The sequence below is a fragment of the Hyla sarda genome, unplaced genomic scaffold, assembly GCF_029499605.1.
Source record: "Hyla sarda isolate aHylSar1 unplaced genomic scaffold, aHylSar1.hap1 scaffold_624, whole genome shotgun sequence".
In the NCBI taxonomy this organism is placed as follows: Eukaryota; Metazoa; Chordata; class Amphibia; order Anura; family Hylidae; genus Hyla; species Hyla sarda.
Window position 1 is genome coordinate 40,181 of NW_026610639.1, and position 17,646 is coordinate 57,826.

The 17,646-nt window shown below is 46.4% G+C and overlaps 6 non-coding genes and 2 pseudogenes across 6 annotated transcripts; all 8 read right to left on the reverse strand.

Moving 5' to 3' along the window:
• Nucleotides 1-1,174: 1,174 nt before the first annotated feature.
• Nucleotides 1,175-1,365, reverse strand: LOC130341689 (U2 spliceosomal RNA). Its single transcript, XR_008881481.1, has one exon. It is a non-coding gene; the product is annotated as a U2 spliceosomal RNA (small nuclear RNA).
• Nucleotides 1,366-3,457: 2,092 nt separating this feature from the next.
• LOC130341701 (U2 spliceosomal RNA) lies at nt 3,458-3,648 on the reverse strand. Its single transcript, XR_008881491.1, has one exon. It is a non-coding gene; the product is annotated as a U2 spliceosomal RNA (small nuclear RNA).
• A 2,091-nt stretch (nt 3,649-5,739) lies between these two features.
• On the reverse strand, nt 5,740-5,930 carry LOC130341713 (U2 spliceosomal RNA). Its single transcript, XR_008881500.1, has one exon. It is a non-coding gene; the product is annotated as a U2 spliceosomal RNA (small nuclear RNA).
• Nucleotides 5,931-8,022: 2,092 nt separating this feature from the next.
• LOC130341723 (U2 spliceosomal RNA) lies at nt 8,023-8,213 on the reverse strand. The gene has a single exon (XR_008881503.1). It is a non-coding gene; the product is annotated as a U2 spliceosomal RNA (small nuclear RNA).
• Nucleotides 8,214-10,310: 2,097 nt separating this feature from the next.
• On the reverse strand, nt 10,311-10,520 carry LOC130341702 (U2 spliceosomal RNA; annotated as a pseudogene).
• Nucleotides 10,521-11,175: 655 nt separating this feature from the next.
• On the reverse strand, nt 11,176-11,335 carry LOC130341716 (U2 spliceosomal RNA; annotated as a pseudogene).
• A 2,090-nt stretch (nt 11,336-13,425) lies between these two features.
• LOC130341724 (U2 spliceosomal RNA) lies at nt 13,426-13,616 on the reverse strand. The gene has a single exon (XR_008881504.1). It is a non-coding gene; the product is annotated as a U2 spliceosomal RNA (small nuclear RNA).
• Nucleotides 13,617-15,710: 2,094 nt separating this feature from the next.
• LOC130341726 (U2 spliceosomal RNA) lies at nt 15,711-15,901 on the reverse strand. The gene has a single exon (XR_008881505.1). It is a non-coding gene; the product is annotated as a U2 spliceosomal RNA (small nuclear RNA).
• Between the last annotated feature and the right edge of the window lie 1,745 nt (nt 15,902-17,646).

Consider the following 17,646-nt stretch of genomic DNA (forward strand, 5'->3'; position numbering starts at 1 on the left):
TTCTCCGCCGAAATCACTTTTAAACCCATTTCCACCTTTTTTTCCCTTCTCTTCCTCTTACTTTTTTTTCACGTTTTTTTACGTTTTTCTCCTTTTCGCCTCTTTTCTGGGCGTATTATTCTTCTTTTTCTTCTTTTTTTTCGTCTAATGCATACCCCATCAGTGCAGCAATGCTTATTCAATACCGCCAGCAGATGGAGACACTGGGGGATAATTTTCTAAGGATTTATACTGATTTTTCCTGTCTGAATTTGTCGCACAGAAAGTTGCAGGCCAAATATGTGTGACATTTCTGCGACTTTAGCTTCTAGAGCATTTTTACAACATTATACATAGGTGCTGAATACATAAAAAGCGACTGTTCAGCGACAGACAAGTCGCATCGGCTGAAAGTAGGCCAGAATGTCAGTCCATGTTGGAGCAGGTTTAGATACAGTCTAAAGCATAGATCTCAAAGTCTGTGCACAGAATTTAGCAAGGGCCTCGCACCTTCTGATGCATCAGGTAGGTGCACAATAGCATAGCCTAACCCTCTGTACTTTGGTCTATATTGATGCGGGACATAGACAGCCAGCTGATGACCAATCCATTAGTGCAATGGATGGCTGGAAGCATTTGTCTTTGCCTTTGCAATACCACAGAAGCAATGCATGGTCAATGTACAGCAATGACACACCTGTGTGAACAGCCAGGAGACCCCCCCCCCCCCCCATGTTATGTTACATAGTTACATAGTTAGTACGGTCGAAAAAAGACATATGTCCATCACGTTCAACCAGGGAATTAAGGGGTAGGGGTGTGGCGCGATATTGGGGAAGGGATGAGATTTTATATTTCTTCATAAGCATTAATCTTATTTTGTCAATTAGGAACATTCAGCACCCACCCGCTATCAAGGCAGCTGCCTATCATGTCATGCCCTACCTGCACAGGTGTGCTGGCTACTCAAATGATCCAATTAAGGAGGCCATTTAGTCAGCAGCAGCAGAAGTCCTGTGCCTGGACGCTCCAACAGGGGCCAGACACAAGCAGAAGCAGAAGCAGCAGAAGCAGCAGCAGCACCACCTTTTGTTTTTTGGCTGCAGCAGCAGCAAGGCCCACAGGGCTGGCTAGCTGGCTAGCCAGCAAGCAGGTAGCAATGAAAGTAGGAATCTTTCTTTTTAACCCTGTAAGGGGGTGGTGCACTGTACCCGAAGATACTGCCATATCGGGTCAATGCATAGGGCGACGGAAGCAAGCTTCGAAATCGGCCCCCGTTCTCAAAAATCCATTTAATATATGGTCCCCAGATAGGGGACGTATCAGATATTAAACTGATAAGAACAGATACTACACTTGATCTTAGCCAAAAGGCCGAGAAGCGATAACCGTGAAAGGGGCGGGCCCAACAAGGTCCCCTTCATGGGCACTATCACTGCTTGCTGTCAGGGAGGCTGCCAGACAATTTTCCATGCACACTCTGGGCTGGGGGGCAGTCAACCACCAGTACACACAGCAGAACCTAAACCCATACCATTATTGCTAAGCAGCAAGACAGGGGCCCATTGCACTCCCACGGGGCCTTTTTAAATGCAATCCATAACCCGGATTTGCCAGGAACCCTTCTTACTCCTCCTACTTGCATGTGACACTGGGCTTAGGATCTGCATAGGAAACACACACACAAGCACACACCTACCTTTGTTGCCTGCAGATGCCTCCTTGGCTGTCCCCAAACGGTATCAAACCAACACCCACGGGAAGCTGTAAGCATAGAGGACATGCCTGCACCCCATTGGACTTACCTGTGTGGGTTAAATCCGGGTTATTTGACAACCTATGGCGGTGATGGTTCTGCTCAGGCAGAGCAGTGCTGATGCTCCTCATAAAGCTGTCGCTGCTGTGAAGGTTCTAGGTGACATCACAAATCCCTTTGGTTACATACACAACAAAGCTGGGTTGTTGTTGTTTACACTCTGCAAGGCCTGTGGAAGTGAGTGACATCATAGCACTGTAGTTCTGAGGGTTCAAGATGGATGCAACAATCTCCTGTTGCTTCTATGAAGGCCGTAATAGACGACATCACCAAACAGCTCCATAGTCACATACACAGCAAAGGAGAGATGTTGTTTACACCTAGTGATGTCAGTGGTATTGAGTGACATCACAGCACAGTGCTAAGGCTCCTGGGCCTGGACACAGCAGCGGCTGCAATATCTCAACGGAGAATACGTTTATATCTATGTGTGTGTGTGCGCATATATATATATATATATATATATATATATATATATATATATATTTTTCTCCGCCGAAATCACTTTTAAACCCATTTCCACCTTTTTTTCCCTTCTCTTCCTCTTACTTTTTTTTCACGTTTTTTTACGTTTTTCTCCTTTTCGCCTCTTTTCTGGGCGTATTATTCTTCTTTTTCTTCTTTTTTTTCGTCTAATGCATACCCCATCAGTGCAGCAATGCTTATTCAATACCGCCAGCAGATGGAGACACTGGGGGATAATTTTCTAAGGATTTATACTGATTTTTCCTGTCTGAATTTGTCGCACAGAAAGTTGCAGGCCAAATATGTGTGACATTTCTGCGACTTTAGCTTCTAGAGCATTTTTACAACATTATACATAGGTGCTGAATACATAAAAAGCGACTGTTCAGCGACAGACAAGTCGCATCGGCTGAAAGTAGGCCAGAATGTCAGTCCATGTTGGAGCAGGTTTAGATACAGTCTAAAGCATAGATCTCAAAGTCTGTGCACAGAATTTAGCAAGGGCCTCGCACCTTCTGATGCATCAGGTAGGTGCACAATAGCATAGCCTAACCCTCTGTACTTTGGTCTATATTGATGCGGGACATAGACAGCCAGCTGATGACCAATCCATTAGTGCAATGGATGGCTGGAAGCATTTGTCTTTGCCTTTGCAATACCACAGAAGCAATGCATGGTCAATGTACAGCAATGACACACCTGTGTGAACAGCCAGGAGACCCCCCCCCCCCCCCATGTTATGTTACATAGTTACATAGTTAGTACGGTCGAAAAAAGACATATGTCCATCACGTTCAACCAGGGAATTAAGGGGTAGGGGTGTGGCGCGATATTGGGGAAGGGATGAGATTTTATATTTCTTCATAAGCATTAATCTTATTTTGTCAATTAGGAACATTCAGCACCCACCCGCTATCAAGGCAGCTGCCTATCATGTCATGCCCTACCTGCACAGGTGTGCTGGCTACTCAAATGATCCAATTAAGGAGGCCATTTAGTCAGCAGCAGCAGAAGTCCTGTGCCTGGACGCTCCAACAGGGGCCAGACACAAGCAGAAGCAGAAGCAGCAGAAGCAGCAGCAGCACCACCTTTTGTTTTTTGGCTGCAGCAGCAGCAAGGCCCACAGGGCTGGCTAGCTGGCTAGCCAGCAAGCAGGTAGCAATGAAAGTAGGAATCTTTCTTTTTAACCCTGTAAGGGGGTGGTGCACTGTACCCGAAGATACTGCCATATCGGGTCAATGCATAGGGCGACGGAAGCAAGCTTCGAAATCGGCCCCCGTTCTCAAAAATCCATTTAATATATGGTCCCCAGATAGGGGACGTATCAGATATTAAACTGATAAGAACAGATACTACACTTGATCTTAGCCAAAAGGCCGAGAAGCGATAACCGTGAAAGGGGCGGGCCCAACAAGGTCCCCTTCATGGGCACTATCACTGCTTGCTGTCAGGGAGGCTGCCAGACAATTTTCCATGCACACTCTGGGCTGGGGGGCAGTCAACCACCAGTACACACAGCAGAACCTAAACCCATACCATTATTGCTAAGCAGCAAGACAGGGGCCCATTGCACTCCCACGGGGCCTTTTTAAATGCAATCCATAACCCGGATTTGCCAGGAACCCTTCTTACTCCTCCTACTTGCATGTGACACTGGGCTTAGGATCTGCATAGGAAACACACACACAAGCACACACCTACCTTTGTTGCCTGCAGATGCCTCCTTGGCTGTCCCCAAACGGTATCAAACCAACACCCACGGGAAGCTGTAAGCATAGAGGACATGCCTGCACCCCATTGGACTTACCTGTGTGGGTTAAATCCGGGTTATTTGACAACCTATGGCGGTGATGGTTCTGCTCAGGCAGAGCAGTGCTGATGCTCCTCATAAAGCTGTCGCTGCTGTGAAGGTTCTAGGTGACATCACAAATCCCTTTGGTTACATACACAACAAAGCTGGGTTGTTGTTGTTTACACTCTGCAAGGCCTGTGGAAGTGAGTGACATCATAGCACTGTAGTTCTGAGGGTTCAAGATGGATGCAACAATCTCCTGTTGCTTCTATGAAGGCCGTAATAGACGACATCACCAAACAGCTCCATAGTCACATACACAGCAAAGGAGAGATGTTGTTTACACCTAGTGATGTCAGTGGTATTGAGTGACATCACAGCACAGTGCTAAGGCTCCTGGGCCTGGACACAGCAGCGGCTGCAATATCTCAACGGAGAATACGTTTATATCTATGTGTGTGTGTGCGCATATATATATATATATATATATATATATATATATATATATATATATTTCTCCGCCGAAATCACTTTTAAACCCATTTCCACCTTTTTTTCCCTTCTCTTCCTCTTACTTTTTTTTCACGTTTTTTTACGTTTTTCTCCTTTTCGCCTCTTTTCTGGGCGTATTATTCTTCTTTTTCTTCTTTTTTTTCGTCTAATGCATACCCCATCAGTGCAGCAATGCTTATTCAATACCGCCAGCAGATGGAGACACTGGGGGATAATTTTCTAAGGATTTATACTGATTTTTCCTGTCTGAATTTGTCGCACAGAAAGTTGCAGGCCAAATATGTGTGACATTTCTGCGACTTTAGCTTCTAGAGCATTTTTACAACATTATACATAGGTGCTGAATACATAAAAAGCGACTGTTCAGCGACAGACAAGTCGCATCGGCTGAAAGTAGGCCAGAATGTCAGTCCATGTTGGAGCAGGTTTAGATACAGTCTAAAGCATAGATCTCAAAGTCTGTGCACAGAATTTAGCAAGGGCCTCGCACCTTCTGATGCATCAGGTAGGTGCACAATAGCATAGCCTAACCCTCTGTACTTTGGTCTATATTGATGCGGGACATAGACAGCCAGCTGATGACCAATCCATTAGTGCAATGGATGGCTGGAAGCATTTGTCTTTGCCTTTGCAATACCACAGAAGCAATGCATGGTCAATGTACAGCAATGACACACCTGTGTGAACAGCCAGGAGACCCCCCCCCCCCCCATGTTATGTTACATAGTTACATAGTTAGTACGGTCGAAAAAAGACATATGTCCATCACGTTCAACCAGGGAATTAAGGGGTAGGGGTGTGGCGCGATATTGGGGAAGGGATGAGATTTTATATTTCTTCATAAGCATTAATCTTATTTTGTCAATTAGGAACATTCAGCACCCACCCGCTATCAAGGCAGCTGCCTATCATGTCATGCCCTACCTGCACAGGTGTGCTGGCTACTCAAATGATCCAATTAAGGAGGCCATTTAGTCAGCAGCAGCAGAAGTCCTGTGCCTGGACGCTCCAACAGGGGCCAGACACAAGCAGAAGCAGAAGCAGCAGAAGCAGCAGCAGCACCACCTTTTGTTTTTTGGCTGCAGCAGCAGCAAGGCCCACAGGGCTGGCTAGCTGGCTAGCCAGCAAGCAGGTAGCAATGAAAGTAGGAATCTTTCTTTTTAACCCTGTAAGGGGGTGGTGCACTGTACCCGAAGATACTGCCATATCGGGTCAATGCATAGGGCGACGGAAGCAAGCTTCGAAATCGGCCCCCGTTCTCAAAAATCCATTTAATATATGGTCCCCAGATAGGGGACGTATCAGATATTAAACTGATAAGAACAGATACTACACTTGATCTTAGCCAAAAGGCCGAGAAGCGATAACCGTGAAAGGGGCGGGCCCAACAAGGTCCCCTTCATGGGCACTATCACTGCTTGCTGTCAGGGAGGCTGCCAGACAATTTTCCATGCACACTCTGGGCTGGGGGGCAGTCAACCACCAGTACACACAGCAGAACCTAAACCCATACCATTATTGCTAAGCAGCAAGACAGGGGCCCATTGCACTCCCACGGGGCCTTTTTAAATGCAATCCATAACCCGGATTTGCCAGGAACCCTTCTTACTCCTCCTACTTGCATGTGACACTGGGCTTAGGATCTGCATAGGAAACACACACACAAGCACACACCTACCTTTGTTGCCTGCAGATGCCTCCTTGGCTGTCCCCAAACGGTATCAAACCAACACCCACGGGAAGCTGTAAGCATAGAGGACATGCCTGCACCCCATTGGACTTACCTGTGTGGGTTAAATCCGGGTTATTTGACAACCTATGGCGGTGATGGTTCTGCTCAGGCAGAGCAGTGCTGATGCTCCTCATAAAGCTGTCGCTGCTGTGAAGGTTCTAGGTGACATCACAAATCACCTTTGGTTACATACACAACAAAGCTGGGTTGTTGTTGTTTACACTCTGCAAGGCCTGTGGAAGTGAGTGACATCATAGCACTGTAGTTCTGAGGGTTCAAGATGGATGCAACAATCTCCTGTTGCTTCTATGAAGGCCGTAATAGACGACATCACCAAACAGCTCCATAGTCACATACACAGCAAAGGAGAGATGTTGTTTACACCTAGTGATGTCAGTGGTATTGAGTGACATCACAGCACAGTGCTAAGGCTCCTGGGCCTGGACACAGCAGCGGCTGCAATATCTCAACGGAGAATACGTTTATATCTATGTGTGTGTGTGCGCATATATATATATATATATATATATATATATATATATATATATATATTTCTCCGCCGAAATCACTTTTAAACCCATTTCCACCTTTTTTTCCCTTCTCTTCCTCTTACTTTTTTTTCACGTTTTTTTACGTTTTTCTCCTTTTCGCCTCTTTTCTGGGCGTATTATTCTTCTTTTTCTTCTTTTTTTTCGTCTAATGCATACCCCATCAGTGCAGCAATGCTTATTCAATACCGCCAGCAGATGGAGACACTGGGGGATAATTTTCTAAGGATTTATACTGATTTTTCCTGTCTGAATTTGTCGCACAGAAAGTTGCAGGCCAAATATGTGTGACATTTCTGCGACTTTAGCTTCTAGAGCATTTTTACAACATTATACATAGGTGCTGAATACATAAAAAGCGACTGTTCAGCGACAGACAAGTCGCATCGGCTGAAAGTAGGCCAGAATGTCAGTCCATGTTGGAGCAGGTTTAGATACAGTCTAAAGCATAGATCTCAAAGTCTGTGCACAGAATTTAGCAAGGGCCTCGCACCTTCTGATGCATCAGGTAGGTGCACAATAGCATAGCCTAACCCTCTGTACTTTGGTCTATATTGATGCGGGACATAGACAGCCAGCTGATGACCAATCCATTAGTGCAATGGATGGCTGGAAGCATTTGTCTTTGCCTTTGCAATACCACAGAAGCAATGCATGGTCAATGTACAGCAATGACACACCTGTGTGAACAGCCAGGAGACCCCCCCCCCCCCCATGTTATGTTACATAGTTACATAGTTAGTACGGTCGAAAAAAGACATATGTCCATCACGTTCAACCAGGGAATTAAGGGGTAGGGGTGTGGCGCGATATTGGGGAAGGGATGAGATTTTATATTTCTTCATAAGCATTAATCTTATTTTGTCAATTAGGAACATTCAGCACCCACCCGCTATCAAGGCAGCTGCCTATCATGTCATGCCCTACCTGCACAGGTGTGCTGGCTACTCAAATGATCCAATTAAGGAGGCCATTTAGTCAGCAGCAGCAGAAGTCCTGTGCCTGGACGCTCCAACAGGGGCCAGACACAAGCAGAAGCAGAAGCAGCAGAAGCAGCAGCAGCACCACCTTTTGTTTTTTGGCTGCAGCAGCAGCAAGGCCCACAGGGCTGGCTAGCTGGCTAGCCAGCAAGCAGGTAGCAATGAAAGTAGGAATCTTTCTTTTTAACCCTGTAAGGGGGTGGTGCACTGTACCCGAAGATACTGCCATATCGGGTCAATGCATAGGGCGACGGAAGCAAGCTTCGAAATCGGCCCCCGTTCTCAAAAATCCATTTAATATATGGTCCCCAGATAGGGGACGTATCAGATATTAAACTGATAAGAACAGATACTACACTTGATCTTAGCCAAAAGGCCGAGAAGCGATAACCGTGAAAGGGGCGGGCCCAACAAGGTCCCCTTCATGGGCACTATCACTGCTTGCTGTCAGGGAGGCTGCCAGACAATTTTCCATGCACACTCTGGGCTGGGGGGCAGTCAACCACCAGTACACACAGCAGAACCTAAACCCATACCATTATTGCTAAGCAGCAAGACAGGGGCCCATTGCACTCCCACGGGGCCTTTTTAAATGCAATCCATAACCCGGATTTGCCAGGAACCCTTCTTACTCCTCCTACTTGCATGTGACACTGGGCTTAGGATCTGCATAGGAAACACACACACAAGCACACACCTACCTTTGTTGCCTGCAGATGCCTCCTTGGCTGTCCCCAAACGGTATCAAACCAACACCCACGGGAAGCTGTAAGCATAGAGGACATGCCTGCACCCCATTGGACTTACCTGTGTGGGTTAAATCCGGGTTATTTGACAACCTATGGCGGTGATGGTTCTGCTCAGGCAGAGCAGTGCTGATGCTCCTCATAATAAAGCTGTCGCTGCTGTGAAGGTTCTAGGTGACATCACAAATCCCTTTGGTTACATACACAACAAAGCTGGGTTGTTGTTGTTTACACTCTGCAAGGCCTGTGGAAGTGAGTGACATCATAGCACTGTAGTTCTGAGGGTTCAAGATGGATGCAACAATCTCCTGTTGCTTCTATGAAGGCCGTAATAGACGACATCACCAAACAGCTCCATAGTCACATACACAGCAAAGGAGAGATGTTGTTTACACCTAGTGATGTCAGTGGTATTGAGTGACATCACAGCACAGTGCTAAGGCTCCTGGGCCTGGACACAGCAGCGGCTGCAATATCTCAACGGAGAATACGTTTATATCTATGTGTGTGTGTGCGCATATATATATATATATATATATATATATATATATATATATATATATTTCTCCGCCGAAATCACTTTTAAACCCATTTCCACCTTTTTTTCCCTTCTCTTCCTCTTACTTTTTTTTCACGTTTTTTTACGTTTTTCTCCTTTTCGCCTCTTTTCTGGGCGTATTATTCTTCTTTTTCTTCTTTTTTTTCGTCTAATGCATACCCCATCAGTGCAGCAATGCTTATTCAATACCGCCAGCAGATGGAGACACTGGGGGATAATTTTCTAAGGATTTATACTGATTTTTCCTGTCTGAATTTGTCGCACAGAAAGTTGCAGGCCAAATATGTGTGACATTTCTGCGACTTTAGCTTCTAGAGCATTTTTACAACATTATACATAGGTGCTGAATACATAAAAAGCGACTGTTCAGCGACAGACAAGTCGCATCGGCTGAAAGTAGGCCAGAATGTCAGTCCATGTTGGAGCAGGTTTAGATACAGTCTAAAGCATAGATCTCAAAGTCTGTGCACAGAATTTAGCAAGGGCCTCGCACCTTCTGATGCATCAGGTAGGTGCACAATAGCATAGCCTAACCCTCTGTACTTTGGTCTATATTGATGCGGGACATAGACAGCCAGCTGATGACCAATCCATTAGTGCAATGGATGGCTGGAAGCATTTGTCTTTGCCTTTGCAATACCACAGAAGCAATGCATGGTCAATGTACAGCAATGACACACCTGTGTGAACAGCCAGGAGACCCCCCCCCCCCCCCCCCCCCCCATGTTATGTTACATAGTTACATAGTTAGTACGGTCGAAAAAAGACATATGTCCATCACGTTCAACCAGGGAATTAAGGGGTAGGGGTGTGGCGCGATATTGGGGAAGGGATGAGATTTTATATTTCTTCATAAGCATTAATCTTATTTTGTCAATTAGGAACATTCAGCACCCACCCGCTATCAAGGCAGCTGCCTATCATGTCATGCCCTACCTGCACAGGTGTGCTGGCTACTCAAATGATCCAATTAAGGAGGCCATTTAGTCAGCAGCAGCAGAAGTCCTGTGCCTGGACGCTCCAACAGGGGCCAGACACAAGCAGAAGCAGCAGAAGCAGCAGCAGCACCACCTTTTGTTTTTTGGCTGCAGCAGCAGCAAGGCCCACAGGGCTGGCTAGCTGGCTAGCCAGCAAGCAGGTAGCAATGAAAGTAGGAATCTTTCTTTTTAACCCTGTAAGGGGGTGGTGCACTGTACCCGAAGATACTGCCATATCGGGTCAATGCATAGGGCGACGGAAGCAAGCTTCGAAATCGGCCCCCGTTCTCAAAAATCCATTTAATATATGGTCCCCAGATAGGGGACGTATCAGATATTAAACTGATAAGAACAGATTTTTTATCTAAAGCCGAGGAACGTGCTTTCGATTCACCCAAAGTGCAAGAAAAAGTGCAAACGTGTTACACTAAAAAAACGTGCACAAAGGATGCGGTCTATCGCAAGCCCTTCTCCGATAGGAGAGAGGCCCCCCAACAAACCTTACCCTTCGCCTCCGGACCAAAAGGTACCTGCGAGGTTCCAGGTTCGATGTCCCTTTTCGCCGAAGCTACTAGGGGACCACAAATGCTCCCGGCATCCCCCTTGGCGTTAGCCAAGGTATCTGCCCGCAGAGCCGATAACGGTAGGTACCCTGCCAAAGCAGGAGTACCCGGGGTGTTTGCAGGGAGGTGCGGAACCTAATGGCCACACACACCTCCCCTAGACCGCCAGGAGGGACACCCAGAAGGGCTACCGCATCCTGACAAATCCTGTGAACACACAACACGCAAAAAGTGACACAGTGAGACAAAAAAGAAATAAATAAGTGAATGTGTGCAGATATACTGCCCGGACATCCGGCCGGATCTATAAAAATTTCTCTGATCCTAGCCAGAAGGCCGGGAATCAAGAGGTGAGTGCCACAAGGTGAAGAGATTATGGTGCCCGTGCTTCAACTCAGTGAGTCTATTCTCCCAGTGAGTTTCGGCACCTCGGGGTCACCACTCCCCGAGGCACAAAAGTACCTCGGCTCTAGACCCTCTCAGCCTCATGGCGAGACCCGGAGGGAACAGGTCACATCGGGGCAGCCGTCGAGCTGATTCCTCAGAACCAGCCCCGGAAAGCCCTGGTACACCTGCATCCTCCATGCAGCACCCATCCCCACCAGCATGAAAACTGATAAGAACAGATACTACACTTGATCTTAGCCAAAAGGCCGAGAAGCGATAACCGTGAAAGGGGCGGGCCCAACAAGGTCCCCTTCATGGGCACTATCACTGCTTGCTGTCAGGGAGGCTGCCAGACAATTTTCCATGCACACTCTGGGCTGGGGGGCAGTCAACCACCAGTACACACAGCAGAACCTAAACCCATACCATTATTGCTAAGCAGCAAGACAGGGGCCCATTGCACTCCCACGGGGCCTTTTTAAATGCAATCCATAACCCGGATTTGCCAGGAACCCTTCTTACTCCTCCTACTTGCATGTGACACTGGGCTTAGGATCTGCATAGGAAACACACACACAAGCACACACATACCTTTGTTGCCTGCAGATGCCTCCTTGGCTGTCCCCAAACGGTATCAAACCAACACCCACGGGAAGCTGTAAGCATAGAGGACATGCCTGCACCCCATTGGACTTACCTGTGTGGGTTAAATCCGGGTTATTTGACAACCTATGGCGGTGATGGTTCTGCTCAGGCAGAGCAGTGCTGATGCTCCTCATAAAGCTGTCGCTGCTGTGAAGGTTCTAGGTGACATCACAAATCCCTTTGGTTACATACACAACAAAGCTGGGTTGTTGTTGTTTACACTCTGCAAGGCCTGTGGAAGTGAGTGACATCATAGCACTGTAGTTCTGAGGGTTCAAGATGGATGCAACAATCTCCTGTTGCTTCTATGAAGGCCGTAATAGACGACATCACCAAACAGCTCCATAGTCACATACACAGCAAAGGAGAGATGTTGTTTACACCTAGTGATGTCAGTGGTATTGAGTGACATCACAGCACAGTGCTAAGGCTCCTGGGCCTGGACACAGCAGCGGCTGCAATATCTCAACGGAGAATACGTTTATATCTATGTGTGTGTGTGCGCATATATATATATATATATATATATATATATATATATATATATATATCTCCGCCGAAATCACTTTTAAACCCATTTCCACCTTTTTTTCCCTTCTCTTCCTCTTACTTTTTTTTCACGTTTTTTTACGTTTTTCTCCTTTTCGCCTCTTTTCTGGGCGTATTATTCTTCTTTTTCTTCTTTTTTTTCGTCTAATGCATACCCCATCAGTGCAGCAATGCTTATTCAATACCGCCAGCAGATGGAGACACTGGGGGATAATTTTCTAAGGATTTATACTGATTTTTCCTGTCTGAATTTGTCGCACAGAAAGTTGCAGGCCAAATATGTGTGACATTTCTGCGACTTTAGCTTCTAGAGCATTTTTACAACATTATACATAGGTGCTGAATACATAAAAAGCGACTGTTCAGCGACAGACAAGTCGCATCGGCTGAAAGTAGGCCAGAATGTCAGTCCATGTTGGAGCAGGTTTAGATACAGTCTAAAGCATAGATCTCAAAGTCTGTGCACAGAATTTAGCAAGGGCCTCGCACCTTCTGATGCATCAGGTAGGTGCACAATAGCATAGCCTAACCCTCTGTACTTTGGTCTATATTGATGCGGGACATAGACAGCCAGCTGATGACCAATCCATTAGTGCAATGGATGGCTGGAAGCATTTGTCTTTGCCTTTGCAATACCACAGAAGCAATGCATGGTCAATGTACAGCAATGACACACCTGTGTGAACAGCCAGGAGACCCCCCCCCCCCCCCCCCCCCATGTTATGTTACATAGTTACATAGTTAGTACGGTCGAAAAAAGACATATGTCCATCACGTTCAACCAGGGAATTAAGGGGTAGGGGTGTGGCGCGATATTGGGGAAGGGATGAGATTTTATATTTCTTCATAAGCATTAATCTTATTTTGTCAATTAGGAACATTCAGCACCCACCCGCTATCAAGGCAGCTGCCTATCATGTCATGCCCTACCTGCACAGGTGTGCTGGCTACTCAAATGATCCAATTAAGGAGGCCATTTAGTCAGCAGCAGCAGAAGTCCTGTGCCTGGACGCTCCAACAGGGGCCAGACACAAGCAGAAGCAGCAGAAGCAGCAGCAGCACCACCTTTTGTTTTTTGGCTGCAGCAGCAGCAAGGCCCACAGGGCTGGCTAGCTGGCTAGCCAGCAAGCAGGTAGCAATGAAAGTAGGAATCTTTCTTTTTAACCCTGTAAGGGGGTGGTGCACTGTACCCGAAGATACTGCCATATCGGGTCAATGCATAGGGCGACGGAAGCAAGCTTCGAAATCGGCCCCCGTTCTCAAAAATCCATTTAATATATGGTCCCCAGATAGGGGACGTATCAGATATTAAACTGATAAGAACAGATACTACACTTGATCTTAGCCAAAAGGCCGAGAAGCGATAACCGTGAAAGGGGCGGGCCCAACAAGGTCCCCTTCATGGGCACTATCACTGCTTGCTGTCAGGGAGGCTGCCAGACAATTTTCCATGCACACTCTGGGCTGGGGGGCAGTCAACCACCAGTACACACAGCAGAACCTAAACCCATACCATTATTGCTAAGCAGCAAGACAGGGGCCCATTGCACTCCCACGGGGCCTTTTTAAATGCAATCCATAACCCGGATTTGCCAGGAACCCTTCTTACTCCTCCTACTTGCATGTGACACTGGGCTTAGGATCTGCATAGGAAACACACACACAAGCACACACCTACCTTTGTTGCCTGCAGATGCCTCCTTGGCTGTCCCCAAACGGTATCAAACCAACACCCACGGGAAGCTGTAAGCATAGAGGACATGCCTGCACCCCATTGGACTTACCTGTGTGGGTTAAATCCGGGTTATTTGACAACCTATGGCGGTGATGGTTCTGCTCAGGCAGAGCAGTGCTGATGCTCCTCATAAAGCTGTCGCTGCTGTGAAGGTTCTAGGTGACATCACAAATCCCTTTGGTTACATACACAACAAAGCTGGGTTGTTGTTGTTTACACTCTGCAAGGCCTGTGGAAGTGAGTGACATCATAGCACTGTAGTTCTGAGGGTTCAAGATGGATGCAACAATCTCCTGTTGCTTCTATGAAGGCCGTAATAGACGACATCACCAAACAGCTCCATAGTCACATACACAGCAAAGGAGAGATGTTGTTTACACCTAGTGATGTCAGTGGTATTGAGTGACATCACAGCACAGTGCTAAGGCTCCTGGGCCTGGACACAGCAGCGGCTGCAATATCTCAACGGAGAATACGTTTATATCTATGTGTGTGTGTGCGCATATATATATATATATATATATATATATATATATATATATATATTTCTCCGCCGAAATCACTTTTAAACCCATTTCCACCTTTTTTTCCCTTCTCTTCCTCTTACTTTTTTTTCACGTTTTTTTACGTTTTTCTCCTTTTCGCCTCTTTTCTGGGCGTATTATTCTTCTTTTTCTTCTTTTTTTTCGTCTAATGCATACCCCATCAGTGCAGCAATGCTTATTCAATACCGCCAGCAGATGGAGACACTGGGGGATAATTTTCTAAGGATTTATACTGATTTTTCCTGTCTGAATTTGTCGCACAGAAAGTTGCAGGCCAAATATGTGTGACATTTCTGCGACTTTAGCTTCTAGAGCATTTTTACAACATTATACATAGGTGCTGAATACATAAAAAGCGACTGTTCAGCGACAGACAAGTCGCATCGGCTGAAAGTAGGCCAGAATGTCAGTCCATGTTGGAGCAGGTTTAGATACAGTCTAAAGCATAGATCTCAAAGTCTGTGCACAGAATTTAGCAAGGGCCTCGCACCTTCTGATGCATCAGGTAGGTGCACAATAGCATAGCCTAACCCTCTGTACTTTGGTCTATATTGATGCGGGACATAGACAGCCAGCTGATGACCAATCCATTAGTGCAATGGATGGCTGGAAGCATTTGTCTTTGCCTTTGCAATACCACAGAAGCAATGCATGGTCAATGTACAGCAATGACACACCTGTGTGAACAGCCAGGAGACCCCCCCCCCCCCCCCCCCATGTTATGTTACATAGTTACATAGTTAGTACGGTCGAAAAAAGACATATGTCCATCACGTTCAACCAGGGAATTAAGGGGTAGGGGTGTGGCGCGATATTGGGGAAGGGATGAGATTTTATATTTCTTCATAAGCATTAATCTTATTTTGTCAATTAGGAACATTCAGCACCCACCCGCTATCAAGGCAGCTGCCTATCATGTCATGCCCTACCTGCACAGGTGTGCTGGCTACTCAAATGATCCAATTAAGGAGGCCATTTAGTCAGCAGCAGCAGAAGTCCTGTGCCTGGACGCTCCAACAGGGGCCAGACACAAGCAGAAGCAGAAGCAGCAGAAGCAGCAGCAGCACCACCTTTTGTTTTTTGGCTGCAGCAGCAGCAAGGCCCACAGGGCTGGCTAGCTGGCTAGCCAGCAAGCAGGTAGCAATGAAAGTAGGAATCTTTCTTTTTAACCCTGTAAGGGGGTGGTGCACTGTACCCGAAGATACTGCCATATCGGGTCAATGCATAGGGCGACGGAAGCAAGCTTCGAAATCGGCCCCCGTTCTCAAAAATCCATTTAATATATGGTCCCCAGATAGGGGACGTATCAGATATTAAACTGATAAGAACAGATACTACACTTGATCTTAGCCAAAAGGCCGAGAAGCGATAACCGTGAAAGGGGCGGGCCCAACAAGGTCCCCTTCATGGGCACTATCACTGCTTGCTGTCAGGGAGGCTGCCAGACAATTTTCCATGCACACTCTGGGCTGGGGGGCAGTCAACCACCAGTACACACAGCAGAACCTAAACCCATACCATTATTGCTAAGCAGCAAGACAGGGGCCCATTGCACTCCCACGGGGCCTTTTTAAATGCAATCCATAACCCGGATTTGCCAGGAACCCTTCTTACTCCTCCTACTTGCATGTGACACTGGGCTTAGGATCTGCATAGGAAACACACACACAAGCACACACCTACCTTTGTTGCCTGCAGATGCCTCCTTGGCTGTCCCCAAACGGTATCAAACCAACACCCACGGGAAGCTGTAAGCATAGAGGACATGCCTGCACCCCATTGGACTTACCTGTGTGGGTTAAATCCGGGTTATTTGACAACCTATGGCGGTGATGGTTCTGCTCAGGCAGAGCAGTGCTGATGCTCCTCATAAAGCTGTCGCTGCTGTGAAGGTTCTAGGTGACATCACAAATCCCTTTGGTTACATACACAACAAAGCTGGGTTGTTGTTGTTTACACTCTGCAAGGCCTGTGGAAGTGAGTGACATCATAGCACTGTAGTTCTGAGGGTTCAAGATGGATGCAACAATCTCCTGTTGCTTCTATGAAGGCCGTAATAGACGACATCACCAAACAGCTCCATAGTCACATACACAGCAAAGGAGAGATGTTGTTTACACCTAGTGATGTCAGTGGTATTGAGTGACATCACAGCACAGTGCTAAGGCTCCTGGGCCTGGACACAGCAGCGGCTGCAATATCTCAACGGAGAATACGTTTATATCTATGTGTGTGTGTGCGCATATATATATATATATATATATATATATATATATATATATTTCTCTGCCGAAATCACTTTTAAACCCATTTCCACCTTTTTTTCCCTTCTCTTCCTCTTACTTTTTTTTCACGTTTTTTTACGTTTTTCTCCTTTTCGCCTCTTTTCTGGGCGTATTATTCTTCTTTTTCTTCTTTTTTTTCGTCTAATGCATACCCCATCAGTGCAGCAATGCTTATTCAATACCGCCAGCAGATGGAGACACTGGGGGATAATTTTCTAAGGATTTATACTGATTTTTCCTGTCTGAATTTGTCGCACAGAAAGTTGCAGGCCAAATATGTGTGACATTTCTGCGACTTTAGCTTCTAGAGCATTTTTACAACATTATACATAGGTGCTGAATACATAAAAAGCGACTGTTCAGCGACAGACAAGTCGCATCGGCTGAAAGTAGGCCAGAATGTCAGTCCATGTTGGAGCAGGTTTAGATACAGTCTAAAGCATAGATCTCAAAGTCTGTGCACAGAATTTAGCAAGGGCCTCGCACCTTCTGATGCATCAGGTAGGTGCACAATAGCATAGCCTAACCCTCTGTACTTTGGTCTATATTGATGCGGGACATAGACAGCCAGCTGATGACCAATCCATTAGTGCAATGGATGGCTGGAAGCATTTGTCTTTGCCTTTGCAATACCACAGAAGCAATGCATGGTCAATGTACAGCAATGACACACCTGTGTGAACAGCCAGGAGACCCCCCCCCCCCCCCCATGTTATGTTACATAGTTACATAGTTAGTACGGTCGAAAAAAGACATATGTCCATCACGTTCAACCAGGGAATTAAGGGGTAGGGGTGTGGCGCGATATTGGGGAAGGGATGAGATTTTAT